Here is a 16,951-nt window from a genome sequence, read left to right as displayed (position 1 = left end):
TTCATTTCTGGAGGCTTTATTTTTCCAGTGTATGACATCCTTTTCCTGAAAATCACTCCGTCTTCAGGCCACAAGCGGCCCATCGGAACCATCCAACCGCGGTGTCATCCTCAGTTGAGGATGCGGTAGGAGGGGCGTGTGGTCAGCACACCGCTCTCCTGGTCGTTATGATGGTTTTCTCTGACTGAAACCGCTACTATTCGGTCAAGTAGCTCCTCAGGTCGAGTAGCACCCTGGAGACTGGCAACAGATCATGGCGGCCCGGATGGTCACCCATCCAAGTACCGGCCACGCCCGACAGCGCTTAACTTCGGTGATATGACGGGAACCGGTGTATCCACTGAGGCAAGGCCGTTGCCTCCTTTTACTAAGATCTAAAATAATTAAACTCATCGTCAGTGACGTAAACGCAAGATAGTAGTAATGTATTTTACAAAAAAACTCACAAAAGGTTATGAAATCAGCTATACTTATGAGTTCTCAATTTTAACTTACATTTTCAGGAATATGCGCATAGAATATGTACTACCATTAACGTACATATCACACACAGTCAAAATTATATTAGTCTTAAACTGTATTAAATGGATTCTCAGATGCTATGTGTTTTGTTATAATGATTTGAAACTTGAATATCAGAATAAATTAAAAACAAGTATTAATCACGTGTTTCGAAATTCGTTCTTTGCGCGTGCAATATCATGTTAATATTTTAAATATCTCTGCACGAACTGTAAACAGTTTTCTGAGGACATTTTAATATGATGGAACGTTAAAATTACATGATTACTTCCTTAATCCGCAAGAAATTTGGAAAAGAGGTTTATTTTTGCATGTCACTGACACAGTGCATTTTATCATTCGTGATCGACAATCTTCACGTAAACAATGACAACAGAACAGCATGGCTATTGCTTGGATATTTTCAGTCACTGCAGGGTTCACTGAAAATTTGATTGCACATGCAGAAGAAATGATTCAAGTTATAAGAAACCGGAAACATTGAGACACCTATCTTCTCTCGTGGTAGTGCTGTATTGAACTTTTGTTATCGCTTCCCTTTCCTATATCCACCTCTGACACACGATTTCATGGTAAACAACAGTATTAGTCCATCGAAAATTACTTAGAAAGGCGCCCTTTTTTAGAATTCGTTGAAAGAGAGCTTGTTTTAACTTTAAGTCAGCCAGAGGTCCGAGAAGTTTTATAACAAGCTCGAGGGAAGAACGTTAAAAATTCTTTATGTGTCACAACGAAACGCCCGTCCGTGTAACATCACGCCAAAAGACGCGGAAACGCGCAATAAAATGTGAACGAAGCTACTTAGTGGACCGGAATAAATTCTTTGCGAGAATTATTTTTCAGAAATGCTTTCTACGTCTAATACGTCTCTTCTCCAATACTTTGATTATAATTCGGCAACTTTCGATATGAAACGAACCGAATAATTGTAGCTCCTGACGTATTTTCGCGAGTCTTGTATCTCGCGGAACATTCTATTTTAGAACTGATTTTATTATGTTATCGAATATTCTCCAGAATACTTGCGTATAAATGAGAGTTACAGAGTTTTAATAATGAGAGTAGAGAGTTCTTTCTGTATTAATTCTCGAAAGGGAACAGTAGTTACAAGGAAAATTATTCGAACTGTGGGTAGTACCGTTTCAAACTGAAAAGTTAGTATGAGATACTATGCCTTTCAATACAGGGTCCAGGAGTAACATTATGACAAAGTGGTGGCCCATTCTGCAGTTCGTGTTTAATTTAGCCTACATGTCACCCCTCAACATTAGAATCCGTATTACTAAAAGTGCTCTATATTCCGTCAGACAACCATCTTAGCTTCAAGTGCTGCCGTTCCGTGCTGACAATTATTGAAATGTTACTTGAAATTTAAATTCAAGTTTTTCGTAATGTTGTCCAGCACTTAAAGATTCAGTGAGGGTTGTTCGGCTAAATGTTGTGCGTTTCAGCTTCTTATGACTTCAAACCGTACAAGAATATCAACATTTATAGCTGAGGCAGAACATTAACATTTACATGTTGTTTGAGTTTTCTGTTCACATATTCACATCTGCGATCACTGCATGAAGGCAGATGAAGACTATTCCACGTCGTTACGTCACTGTAAAAGTTTGCATTTGAATTATTTATTGTAAAAACATCTGCCATTGGCGTAATGTCTGGAAATACCATATTGGAGGGTATTTGAAATTATTAATTATAATGACAAGTCTTCTGTTAAGGTATTTTTCGAGCTAAATTATTTCGATCATGAATTAGTTACCTGTATGTCAACGTCAACTTCTTTTTTATTCAAGCACCCAGTTAGTGTGGCCGAATGGATGTCTTCGTAAGGCGTCTCCTCACTTCACCCACACCCTAAACGAATTATTCATGGTGTTCATCGCTGCTGTAGTTAACACCCCATATGAAAGTCTTGTCTATCAATAACCGGTGGGTTATTCAGATTACAAATATCGCTTTGCGATGAGCTTCACGCTGTAATGAAACCGCCTGACAGACTACAACAGTGATTCCCTAACTTGAGCTCCAACGGACTGTTGTTGTGGTCTTCAGTGCAGAGACTGGTTTGATGCAATACTCTATCCTGTGTAAACTTCTTCATTTCCAAGTAACTGCTGCAATCTACATCCTTCTGAATCTGCTTAGTGTACTCATGTCTTGGTCTGCCTCTACGATTTTTACCTTCCACGCTTCCCTCCACTATTAAATTGGTGCCGGCCGGTGTGGCCGTGCGGTTCTAGGAGCTTCAGTCTGGACCCACGCTACTTCTATGTTCGTAGGTTCGAATCCTGCCTCGGGCATGGATGTGTGTGATGTCCTTAGGTTAGTTCGGTTTAAGTAGTTCTACGTTCTAGGGGACTGATGACCTCAGTTGTTGAGTCCCATAGTGCTTACAGCGATTTGAACCATTGGAACTAAATTGGTGATCCCTTGATAACTCAGAATGTGTACTACCAGGCGACCCCTTCTTTCAGTCAGGTTGCACCACAAGTTCCTTTTCTTCCGGTTTCTGTTCCCTACCCATTTAATTATTCAGCATTCTTCTGTAGCACCACATTTTGAAAGATTCTCTTCTCTTCTTGTCTAAACCGTTTATCGTCCAAGTTTCACTTCCATACATGTCTACACTACATACAAACACTTTAAGGAAAGACTTCCTGACACTTAAGTCCATACTTGATGTTAACAACTTTCTCTTTTTCAGAAACGCTTTCCTTGCCATAGCCAGTCTACATTTTATATCCCCTCTGTTTCGACCAACATCAGTTATTTTGCTCCCCAATTGGCAAAACTCATCTACTACTTTAAGTGTCTCTTTTCCTAATCTAATTCCCTCAGCATCATCTGATTTCGTTCGACTACATTCCACTATCCTCGTTTTCCATTCCAGACACTGTCCATTCCGTTTAATTGCTCTTCCAGGTCATTTGCTTACTCTGACCGAGCGGTTCTAGGCGCTACAGTCTGGAACCGCGCAACCGCTACCGTCGCAGGTTCGAATCCTGCCTCGTGCATGGATGTGTGTGATGTCCTTAGGTTAGTTAGGTTTAAGTAGTTCTAAGTTGTAGGCGACTGATGACCTCAGAAGTTAAGTCCCATAGTGGTCAGAGCCATTTGAACCGTTTTTTTGTCTCTGACAGTATTTCTATGTCACCGGCAAATCTTCAGGTTTTTATTTCTTCTCCATGGTTTTTAACTCCTGCTCCAACGGACTGATGTCTCTTCATTGCGGTTAGCAATGCTAGCTAGAAGTAACCGGAGAATTTTAGACACTGAGGTAACTATACAGCACCTTAAAGTATAAAATTCTAGAGCAATTGAACATTCATTGTTACGTGCTTGGAAACTATGCAACTGCGATATTATCGCGCTCGTATATTTAATATTGTACCATTTAACATTACTGGTGTATTAAAAGCTACGTGCAGTTAGCTTTCGCTTCACGTGTTGGTTGATATGGCGTTTGCTGACAACGGCGGTTCAGCCTGTTCTTTTAAATGCACTGGTTTGCAAAACTTACAGAGGAAAGTAACTTTCGCTTGATGTTTCACTGCCAAGGAACATAGCTCCATGAAACTTGGATCATATTTAGGAAGAACTGCCACAATAAAGTACAGCAGGTTAATGAAAGAAATACGAAAGGAAACGAACAGAAATGACACGTTTTATTGATAGACAATAATTACTCTGATGACACTGCGATTGTTGATGATCCCCGACACATTACAATAGCAGGTTCTTAATAAGGTGTATGACTTCAGACAGCGGTGCATGCTGTGCAAAGTGCTCCGATGCTGGGCACAAGGAGGTTAAGGAATCCTTGTGGTTCTGTGTTCCATTCCTACAACAGCAAGATTGACAACTGATGGATGGTCGTTTGCACACGTAAACGTGCTGCAATACATGAACTCAACGGACCCTACACGTGGAATTTAAGTCGTAAGGACGGGAAGGCCAGTCCATTCGCCGAATATTCTCTCGTTCCAATAGCTCCTCCACCTGCACAGTTCAACACGGTCGTGCATAAAAATGAAGTCAGAGCTGAATGTACCCCTGAAAAGAGGCACATCGGTAAGGAATACAGAGTCACAATAATGTTGACCTGTCAGTGTAACGTGTTCAGAGATTTGGGGTACAGTACGCTCATACAACGTTATGCCTCCCCACACGGTAACTCCAAAACGATTATTTTCAGCAATGTTCCTGGATGTGTTACATGTACCCACCTTTCGCCATACGGAAGTAAATCCCTTAGAGGGCGTCTGGGGTGCGTTGATGAGACATTTTGCACACTGCCTTATGCTCCAACGACCATCCAGCAATTTTCAACCAAGCTAGTGGAGGAATTTATTTTTGTTTTTTATTTTACACATGTAGTTCCGTATGACCAAATTGAGCGGCAAATCTCCAAGGTCATGGAACGTGACAGTCCATGAAATCACAACACAATAGTAATAACAGACAAAAATAAAATTTTTATCAATCCGAAAAAACGTCATGCTATAAGTTTAAGTAATCGCAGTCAAAGTATAACAAGAGAATCAGCTTAATTTTCCAAGGAACTCCTCTACAGAATACAAGGAGTGACCTATGAGGAAACCCTTCACCTTCCATTTGAAAGTGCGTGGTTTGCTGCTAAGATTTTTGAGTTCTTATGGTAGCTTATTGCAAATGGATGCAGCACTATACTGCACAACTTTATGCACAAGAGTCAAGAAAATGCAAACCAAATGCAGGTTTCATTTCTGCCGAGAATTAACTGAATGAAAGCTGCTTTACCTTGGGAATAAGCTAATATTGTTAACAAGCAGTGGCAGTGAGGGATATGTATATTGAGAGGTCAACGTCAGAATACCCAGAGTAGTGGACGAGAGTCGACAAGAGTTTCAAGAACTTACACGGCTTATTGCCCGAACCACCCGTTTCTGAGCCAAAAATACGCTTTGAAGCTGGGATGAGTTACCGCAAAATATAATAAAACACGTCACAAGCGAATGAAAATAAGCAAAGTAGGGTATTTTTCGTGTCGAACTATCGTTTACTTCAGATACCATTCGAATTGTAAAAATGGCAGCATTAAGTCTTTGAGTAAGATCGTGAACGTGGGATTTACACGACAGTTTCCTATTTATCTGAACACCAAGAAATTTGAACCGTTCAGTTTCACCAATCGTATGCCCATTCTGTAAAATTAAACCCTCAGATTTTGTTGAATTGTGTGTTAGAAAATGTAAAACCTGAGTCTTACTGTGATTTAGCGTTGATTTATTTTCTATAAGCCATGAACTTATATCATAAAGTGCACTATTTGAAACAGTGCCATTGTGGCTCATAGCATCGCTTATTACCAAGCTAGTGTCATCAACAAACAGAAATATTTTAGAGTCACATGTAATACTACAGGGCGTATCATTTATATAAATAAGGATCAGGACTGTCCCCAGCACTGATTCCTGGGGCACCCCCCCCCCCCACCCCTCATTTAACTGTGCCCCACTCAGACCCCATATCATAACCATTCTCAACATTGTGAGAGGTGAACTACGTGTGAACTACTCTACTTCTGGAGCAATATTTTGTCGTCAATACAATAATCTAAGTTAAATCAAAAAAATATGCCTAGCGATCGAAACCTTTTGATTAATTCATCCACTACCTCACAGAGAAAAGAGCATATAGCGTTTTCAATTGTTAAACCTCTTCTCAAACCGAGCTGTACATTTGATAGCAAATTATGTGAATTAAAAGTTGTCAATTACTCTTACAACAACAGCCTTTTCAATAACTTTAAGAAACGCTAATGGCATAGAAATAGGTTTAAAATTGTCTACATTATCCCTTTCTTCCTTTTTATAAAGCGGCTTTAGTACTGAGTACCTTATTCTCTCTGGAAACTGACCATTCTTAAAAAAAATTACAGATGCCTAAGTACACGGCTAATAAGTGCAGCACTGTAACATTCTGCTAGATACTGTATCATATCCACGAGAGTCCTTAGTCTTCGGCGATTTAATTATTGACTCCATCTTCCCCTTGTCAGTATCACAGAGGAGTGTTTCAGATATCAGTCACGGAAAGGCATTTTCCAAGAGAGTTACATGAGAACCGATAGAGGTACTCAGGGTACCCTCCGCCACACACCGTCAGGTGGCTTGCGGAGTATGGATGTAGATGTCGATGTAGATGTAGATTCCCTGTAGTAACTAAATTTTCATTTAATTCACCAGCAACTCTCAGAAAGTGATTGTTAAATACTGTACATATTTCTGACTTATCAATTACAGAAATATTTTTACTTCGATCTGGCGTTATGTCGTCGACTTTGTGCTGCTGACCAGACATTTCCTTCGCGACTCACCATATGGTTTTAACTTTATCCCGTGAATTAGCTATTACATTTGCCTTCCTAACAATATTTTTAAACACCTTACAACACTGTTCCTATTGGCTTCTGTAGCTCGATTATAACAACTTCTAACATTTTGATATAATTTTCACTTCGTTCTACGTGATATCCTTATTCCACTAGACAGCCACCCAGTCTACCTTTTACTGCTACTATCTTGTTTAGAACGTTCTAATGTGAAGCAACTTTCGAACAGCATGAGTGATGTGTTAAGGAAAGCATTGTAATTGTCATCTATGTTGTCGGCACTGTAAACATCGTGCCAGTCGTGTTCCTTAACGAGGTTTAAAATTCTCTCTATTGCCGTTGGATTAGCTTTTCTACATAATTTGTAATTATAAATAACAGTTGTTTGAGTACGAAAGGCTTTTAGTGTTAAAATTTGCGCATCGTGGTGTGAAATGCCGTTCATTCTTTTACTAACAGAATGCCCATATACACTCCTGGAAATGGAAAAAAGAACACATTGACACCGGTGTGTCAGACCCACCATACTTGCTCCGGACACTGCGAGAGGGCTGTACAAACAATGATCACACGCACGGCACAGCGGACACACCAGGAACCGCGGTGTTGGCCGTCGAATGGCGCTAGCTGCGCAGCATTTGTGCACCGCCGCCGTCAGTGTCAGCCAGTTTGCCGTGCCATACGGAGCTCCATCGCAGTCTTTAACACTGGTAGCATGCCGCGACAGCGTGGACGTGAACCGTATGTGCAGTTGACGGACTTTGAGCGAGGGCGTATAGTGGGCATGCGGGAGGCCGGGTGGACGTACCGCCGAATTGCTCAACACGTGGGGCGTGAGGTCTCCACAGTACATCGATGTTGTCGCCAGTGTTCGGCGGAAGGTGCACGTGCCCGTCGACCTGGGACCGGACCGCAGCGACGCACGGATGCACGCCAAGACCGTAGGATCCTACGCAGTGCCGTAGGGGACCGCACCGCCACTTCCCAGCAAATTAGGGACACTCTTGCTCCTGGGGTATCGGCGAGGACCATTCGCAACCGTCTCCATGAAGCTGGGCTACGGTCCCGCACACCGTTAGGCCGTCTTCCGCTCACGCCCCAACATCATGCAGCCCGCCTCCAGTGGTGTCGCGACAGGCGTGAATGGAGGGACGAATGGAGACGTGTCGTCTTCAGCGATGAGAGTCGCTTCTGCCTTGGTGCCAATGATGGTCGTATGCGTGTTTGGCGCCGTGCAGGTGAGCGCCACAATCAGGACTGCACACGACCGAGGCACACAGGGCCAACACCCGGCATCATGGTGTGGGGAGCGATCTCCTACACTGGCCGTACACCTCTGGTGATCGTCGAGGGGACACTGAATAGTGCACGGTACATCCAATCCGTCATGGAACCCATCGTTCTACCATTCCTAGACCGGCAAGGGAACTTGCTGTTCCAACAGGACAATGCACGTCCTCATGTATCCCGTGCCACCCAACGTGCTGTAGAAGGTGTAAGTCAACTACCCTGGCCAGCAAGATCTCCGGATCTGTCCCCCATTGAGCATGTTTGGGACTGGATGAAGCGTCGTCTCACGCGGTGTGCACGTCCAGCACGAACGCTGGTCCAACTGAGGCGCTAGGTGGAAATGGCATGGCAAGCCGTTCCACAGGACTACATCCAGCATCTCTACGATCGTCTCCATGGGAGAATAGCAGCCTGCATTGCTGCGAAAGATGGATATACACTGTACTAGTGCCGACATTGTGCATGCTCTGTTGCCTGTGTCTATGTGCCTGTGGTTCTGTCAGTGTGATCATGTGATGTATCTGACCTCAGGAATGTGTCAATAAAGTTTCCCCTTCCTGGAACAATGAATTCACGGTGTTCTTATTTCAATTTCCAGGAGTGTAGTAACGAGGTATGAATATATTGCTGTGCTACTGTTGCCCTGCACCTAGTTGGAGAAAACACTGTCTGCATGACATCTACCAACAGTACGCGACCACGTGATGCACGGATGTCTCTTGCAGCGTCTGCCGACGGAGTTTGTTGAGCATCTCCGTACCGCTCTCCCTCCGAGTAAACAATCCCGTGACCACATGCGTCGCTCTTTGTTGGATCTTCTCTCCGTCTCTCTCTCTCTCTGTCTCTCTCTCTCTCTTTTTTCTCTTAATCCTAGTTATTCAGGCTCCCTGTCTAGTGAACAACACTGAAGAATCGGTCGAATTCGTATTTCGCAAGCTATTTCGTTCGTGTATATATTACATTTCCTCAAGATTCTCCCAATGAATCTCTGTCAGGCATATGCTTTTCCTACTACTTCTTTTATGTCGTCGTTCCACTTTAGATTGTTCTTGGTTCTTGATGGTTAGTTCTGGCTATTTTACGGTGGTTAGTATTTCCGTATATTTGTCGCCCATAGACTAATAGGAGTGCGTTACATATATTCACGTTCGGTGTCGACTGTGAGTCCTTGCGGTAACCGTTGGTCCTCTGCATGTCTTCCTGCGATTTCCTACAGCCTTGTGGTTTTGCAACCTTCCTACAGAAAACACCATCATACGCCAATAGCCTCACAGAAACTCCAACACTATCCACTAGATCATTAATTTCGTGGGTTGAAAGGCATTTTGACGTTCTTCCAATGATTAGAGAATCGAGCCAAATTTACAGCTTAGCTTGACCGATGTAAGAGAGAATCAAGAGAAAATAACCGGAAGTACTAACCAAAATATCGTTAACTAACTGTTTTTCAATCTTAAAGCAAATGAAAATGTAAATAAATTAATTATAGACCACTGATGATGCTTTACCTCAATAAAGCAAAACGGGTCTGGTGTAAAAAAAAACGCTTTTTTTCAGTTGCAACGACAGAACAAAAATACCCTCAAATACTGATATCTGGCTGCAAGTTAATCCCGAGTCCAGTCACAAACCTGGTCCTATTCTCGTTGAGATCGTTCCTTGTTCACTAAACGGCAGTGCGGAACGGCGTCAAATGCCTTTCTGAACGTTAGGAACGAGACTTCAGCCTGGGCTCTGGACCTCATCGACGAACGAGCTGTTTCGCAAGGTCTCTGTTTGCGAAATTCCTGTTGATTTTTGTAGAAGATTTCTAAGCTGTCCGAGAGCGTCGTAAAGCGTGATCATAAAACAAGACCTACGATTCTAGAATAGATTGACTGCAGTGATACAGGCCTACAACTACGCGTATCTGTTCGACGGCCTTGCTCGAAAACAGGAATGGCTTGCGCTTTTTTCCAGTCTCTAGGTACACTTCGAGGTTGCAACACATTATGTATGGCTTAAAGAAAATTTGCTATGAGTTACTGCTTGTGAGCCATATGTGGTGTTTTTAATTCTTTGCAGATATTAATCAATTGAATCTTACACAAGGACGCTTTGGACAAGAAAAAGGTTTTATCACTCAGCTTAGGTCACGATCATGGACTATTGGCCTTGTGCAAATTATCTGATTACAGGATTGCATGGGATAAATAAGGGCATTAATACTTGTTACAATGACAATGGGTAGCTCTGGTCTATCGACACATAAGTTCAGTAGTAAGTGGCAACACAACGTTTATCCTAGGGTTGATTATTATAAAGAAATTGCGTCTCTGTTCTAAAATGATAATATGCAAATCAGCTCAGTGCAGTAGGTGGATCATATGCGAACGGATGTAATTTGGAATTGTGTTGAGTATCACGAAAAAAAGTGGTTCACATCTAAAAATAATGGCACTTTATTTAAGATTGAAAGACAATTGAAACTGCTAAGGCTATTCACATGAAAGGAATATAGAGCTCCTAACATAAGCATACAATTCACAAAAAATGTTAATTTAGTCTTAACGTCTCATGGTATTTAGTTAGTTCAATGGTCATTTGACACAGATAACTGAACAAGAAATAACGGATTGAAGGGTACGACAGTAAGCATGGCTAGCAGCATGTTCGTTAAGGTTGAGGATTGGATGAGATAATGAAAACGCAAAATAAGTTACTCGCACAATGCACATAGCCAAGCATGGCAGAATGCTACGGCTGTTATGAAACTCGTAAACCGCTACAATTAAGTCCATTGAAGTATAAACAGAGACGGCACAGGAAGGTTTCAGACCCAATACGTTTGTAACTGAGGTGCGTAAAAGTATATACATGTAACATGAAAAATTTTATCACAAAAACTATAAGGAATTTAAAAAATCTGGATGATACGGCCTCACTACGCGTTTCGAGTTCTGCCCATCTTCAGATGACCTAATAAAAATACAGTACAAAATATAAAGTTACATGGTGTACACAAAACACAAGTGTGTTAAATAAGCACTGTAGTTGTAACGTATTTGCATAGCAATTATTTTTGTTAGACGAATACATATCGTTTAATAAGCGTTAAATATAACTTAAACAAGTACTTACAACTCATGAAGTTAAACAAAACAGTAGCAGCAACTAGATACGATGACCTAACATGGACGAAACTTACAGTAGCACGATAAGGACGGCCTCTGGTGCCTGCTAGGTAAATACTTTATCAATAGTTGATCTGACTTTAGTGGTACTGCTTTACAATATCGTTCCATCATTATCATTAGTTACATCTTTGTCCGTAATGAAAGATAGTCTTAAAATGATATATGAAATAAAATATGTATATATACATTTTAAGAGCTATTCATATCAACCTACAAGGTAAAAAAGCGGTACATAGAAGGAAATAAAGCTGTATAAATAAAAAAGTAATTTTTAATATAAAGTCAGTAACAGAAGAAAATTACACATTATATGGGCTGCTCATGTCAACCTATTCGGGAAAAAACGGTACACAGGATGTAATTACTTTTTTATTTACACAGCTTAAATTTTATATAAAGTGGATAACAGAAGAAAACTACACATTATGTGAATAACACAAAATAATACAAAATAGTAAAATACGTAAGTCAGGTAGATATTTTTTTTTCAGAAAAGGAAGACATGAAGAATTAGTGGAGCAGATGTTCAATGACGCAGCTTATTGGTCTATTTTTTTTATTCACCAACATTTCGTTAAATGTACGGAGAATTACTTGTGACTACAAAAGGTTTGCTCATTAATAATAAGCTTGGAAGCTAGTCAACTGTTGATAAAGATTACAAGTTACAAATATTGCCCTTTTGCTCAGAACGTAATATGGAAAGACTATTTTCAGTTGCTGTGACTTCTGCTCTTTCAAATGACAACCCAACACACTTCTGTTACATAGTCGTGTTCTCTGAATCTTAAGCTCTGTCCCAGTTTGCCCAATGCAGGAGTTATTTCATACATAATTTTTAACACTAACTTCTGTTATCGACAAGTATGTAACTAATGATAACGATGAAATGAGGGTGTAAAGCAGCGACGCTATAGTCATGTTCCTGTTGGTAGATCGTTTACCTAGAACGCACAAGAGGCCGTTCCTACCGTGCAGCTGAAAAATTTATCCGGATTAGGTCATTGTACCTAATTATTGCTGCTGTTTTGTTTAACTTCATGGTTTTCCTAACGATTTAATGTACTTATCAGAATTATGTTTATATAATATGTATTCATCTATCAAAAATAACTGTTGTACAAATTTGTTGCAACTGTATTGGTTATCCAAGACACCTGTCTTTTATGTATACCATGTATCTTTATATTTGTTGCTGTATCTATATTAGGTCATCTGTAGATGGGCAGAGCTCGAAACGCGTAATGAGGAGTATAGTAACCGGGACTAAATAACATAGACTACCTGTGTCTTCACGACCGTCCTGTTTTTTAAATATCCTATAGTTTTTATGATTATATTGGTTGCATATCTCTTCAGACAAATTTGGAATACGAAAAGTTTTGTATTTGTGACTGACTGGGCTGACAAGCTAATAGAAATGAACCCAGGTTGCCGGAACAATGGATTTCATTGAGTTAAACATAACAATAGTCTCTTGGTGTACAATTCGATGCAGAATGAACAAACATAACAGTAGTCTCTAGGCGTGTAACATACTGCAGACGTAGAGTCGGCCATTGTACACTGCAATAGCCTTGAAATGGTAGTAGGTGATGTGGCGAAACAAGCGCTGTATCATTGTAAGAGGCACAGAGGCGAGCAAGTGTTCTGGCGCTTACCCCAGCGCCACGCCATCATAAAGCACTTGCGCGCAGCATACAAACGATTGCACCATAATCTACTAGTGAAACTGAAAATTAAAGTAACTTTTCCAGACTTCATCAGTGTATGGTTCAGTATATTAATATTAACATTTTTGATCTAATGAATACGTTTTGCTAAATATAATATTTTAAGGAAAAAATAATTGGTGCTAAATAATGAAGCTAGGTCGCCAAAAACTGTTCAGAATATGCAAAGATATGTCACAATCAAAAGATACAAGTCTCAAATTTATCAGAGGAATATTTTGATCAAAATCGGCGGTTTTACGAAAAATTGAACGATCTAAATATTAGACTCAGAATGATGTAAATTCGTGTGTAGCCTCAGTTTCATATAAAAACATTAAATTTGGAACAAAAACGTCCTCTTTCGTAAAAGATTAATTATCACTTGTATGATACGGTGGCCACTCATACATTTGGTCATTACATACGTCCACAGATATTTCCATACTTTGTGTAAATTCGTAGACATTCTTTTATTGAGTTACCCATATAATCATTTACTCTGTAAAGAAAATTATTTGACATTTGTCATGGTATTTTGTCGTTAGTCCTTAGCTCACACGTCTCGTATAGTTTTTCATAATACTTCCTTTTGCTTGTGAACAAGTTGTATATAGCTTAGTATTTAATTAAATCTCTGTGTAGATATAACAATAGATTCCTTAGTTATTAGATAGTGGATGTAACTGCGTAGTATTTCCGTTTACTTTGTGTTTAAGTTAAGTTATTGTATATATCGCATTCCTATTTGGTTGCGCCTCTGTCAGCCTGTCGCGCAGAGCACAGGTCAATGACTCCTCTCCTACTACTGACGTCAGCGCATATTTTTGAGCGCGGACAGCTGAGCCATAAGCTAATTTCGTTTGTACTTTCACTTCGAGTGAAGCGATGTGTTACTTCTCATTGCTGTTAATTTTATTCCTCCATGTAAAAATCAGAAGAATTACTTATGCCTATACATATTACTTTATCTTAAAATATTCTCCAGAAGAAAAATTAGACTTAGGGTTATAGAAAGAAAAAAATGCTACCTAGCTTCGTTATTCTATAAAAGGTTTTATGTCGTTGTGGGAATGGAGACCCTTGTCGCGTCCTGTTTTCTCATAAACTAACCTGTACGTCACAGGATATGGTATTTTGGAAATTACATATGGTCCTGAACCGAGCAATTGCCACTTCTTATTCAGTTTGTCAACTTTTGTCCATTTAGGATGCGTCCGTAAGAGCACTCGTTGCCCTTCAAAAAATTGTTGAACACGTTTCAGTTTCTTATTATAAATTTTCTTTCTATATGCGGCCCTGTTTTCTAGTGTAACCATGGCTTGTTTGATTTTGTCTTGTAGTGTCATTTCTGTAGTGGGTACCTTTGGTATGGGTCACTCCCACTCATTCGTTTGTTTTGTCCGGAACATCAGTTCGTTAGGTGTGAAACCTGCTGAAGAATGTGGAAGGTTATTGACGACTTGCATGAAGGGAGTTACGTACTGTACCCATCGACTGTGTTTGTGAGGAGTGCACGTCGTAATAAACCTTTTAAATTCTTTGAAGACTCGTTCTACTGGGCTTGTTTCTGGGTGAAAACTGGTTACTAATATATGCTTTTTGCGCTGTGAGATCATAAATTGTTTCCACTTTTGCCCAACGAAAATCGGTTAGTAGTAACTTTGGTTTACCTACTCTTCTCAAATAGTATCCCTCTTTTCTTTTTTTGATATTTGTGGCTGTTACATTTTTAATGGTATACATTTTGATATGTTTCGAGAAAATATCGCAAGTGCTACTACGTATCTTGCTCCTCCTTTACTTATTGGATATGGACCAGCTACCTAGAGGGTTTTTCGTGGGTATTGGTTGGAGCTCAGTGTATTTTGAGACATTTGACTGTTTTGACTTTTGGCATATGGCACACTTTCTTAATACCTGTAGGACTCGTCTTCTCAAATTTGAAAATAAGAAAGCGTTGCAATTTTTGCTGTACATTTTCCCACTCCGTAATGCCCCCATACTTCATGTGTGTGTCTTATAAATTCCTCGATATAATTTTCAGGAATGCACACACACCATTGACCAGATTTTTCAAGTTTCCTATGAAACAAAGTGCCCTTGTACTCATTATACCATTTACTTACCTTTCCATCTTCATCCTGCTTAAGTTTTTGGATGACTTCCTCAATCTGCGATCTTGATGTTGTATGATTTTCATTTGGTTACAAAACTTATGTTAATCAGACTGTTGTGTTGTACCTTGCATTAATAACGTTCTGATTCCTGCAACTTGCTCTATTAATTCACCGAATTCCTCTAAACCATGTGGTAACCTAGATACGACATCTGCAATAACATTTTGACTTCTTTTAATATAAATGATTTCGAAATTGTATTCTTGCAAATATAGACACCACCTAGCTAATCTACGGTGCAAGAGTTTACATGGTAAAAGAAATGACAGTGATTGATGGTCAAAGTAAACTTTGGTATTCTTGCCCCACAAAAAATATTCAGACTTGTTAAATGGCCATATTACCTCTAAACTTTCCAATTCTCACACAGAATAAGATTTTCTGCTTCTCATAACGTGCGACTAGCAAAGCTGATGACTTTGAGTACTTCCTTGCCTTATTCCTCTCTTATCTGGAACAAGCGTGCCCCCAGCCCTTGAGATGACGCACATAATGCCTGCTTAATATTGTTAAAGTCCTCTTTGCAGTTATCATCCCATAACCAAAGCCTATTTTTTCGTAAAAAGTTGAGCAATGCATCACTGTTCATCAGTTGCTGTAGTACGAATTTACGAAAAAAGGATACTAGTCCTAAACAAGTTTTTAGTTGCTTTTTATTCCTTGGAGCTGGACAGTTGCGTATGGCATCACATTTTTTCGGATCAGGTAATATACTTTGTTCTGACACATCATGTCCTAAAAGTTCGACTTGCTCCTTTCCAAAACTAGACTTTTTTAATTGGCTGTTACTCCGTAATCTGGAAATCGTTGAAGCAGCTGTTCAATGAACCTGTTATATTCTAACCAAGTGGGTGTGGATGTTAGCATGTCGTCTACATGAACAGTGACTTTGCTAAGCAATTCTGGTCACAAAACTTTGTCCAGTTCAGATATTAACACTCCTGCGGTAATGTGCATTCCAAAAGGTAAAACGAGGACTTCGTAAATTCTTCCAACACAAACAAATGCTGTATATTTTCGACTTTCTTCAAGTAGCTTTATTTGCCAGTAGGACATGTTGGGATCGAGTGTAGGGGAGTGAGGGGCTTGATGTAACAGTTTTCATGAAAAGTAATATATCTTGAGATCCACTGATGAAATTCCTATTAAATAAAGATGGATGAATGCTGTAACTCTTCCTCTACCAAATCAAGTAAAAAGAATAACGATCAATTATTTGCAAGAAGAAGTGCGGTGTTACAACTTACCTCGTGCTTGGGGCAAGTTGTAACGTCTACCGGGGCATGTAACGTCAAAAAAAAAATAATACCTCTACTCATTTAATCTTTGTTTATTGTTAACAAAATTGACATCTTTCTAAAGTAGGTATTATGTAATTCTTATCAAAAATCAACTTAAATACCCTTTTTAAGTAATCAACACCTAAAAATTAAGTAATTAACAGTTTTATTTAGTTAAACACTACTTATAATCATCATGGCACTTTTAAATCACAGCAAGTAATTCAATTATTTATATCTAAGGTATGCTTCGTAATTATCTCATTTTAATATCTGTCTAGCAAAGTATTGCACTTATATAGGAATCAACATTTGGTGGATTTCATTATAATTAAGTTCAGTCTTCATGTGAGCTACAATTAATACAAATAAAAGAGATGGTATCTCCTGTAACACATCCTACATGTGCCTA

General features: G+C 39.7%; 1 pseudogene; it reads right to left on the bottom strand.

The window, feature by feature from the left end:
• Positions 1 to 241: 241 nt before the first annotated feature.
• Positions 242 to 359, bottom strand: LOC126274607 (5S ribosomal RNA; annotated as a pseudogene).
• Positions 360 to 16,951: the final 16,592 nt, after the last annotated feature.

Source organism: Schistocerca gregaria, chromosome 5 (assembly GCF_023897955.1).
Source record: "Schistocerca gregaria isolate iqSchGreg1 chromosome 5, iqSchGreg1.2, whole genome shotgun sequence".
In the NCBI taxonomy this organism is placed as follows: domain Eukaryota; kingdom Metazoa; phylum Arthropoda; class Insecta; order Orthoptera; family Acrididae; genus Schistocerca; species Schistocerca gregaria.
Note: the sequence above shows the minus strand (reverse complement) of the source record. Positions and strands in the feature narration are given on the sequence as shown.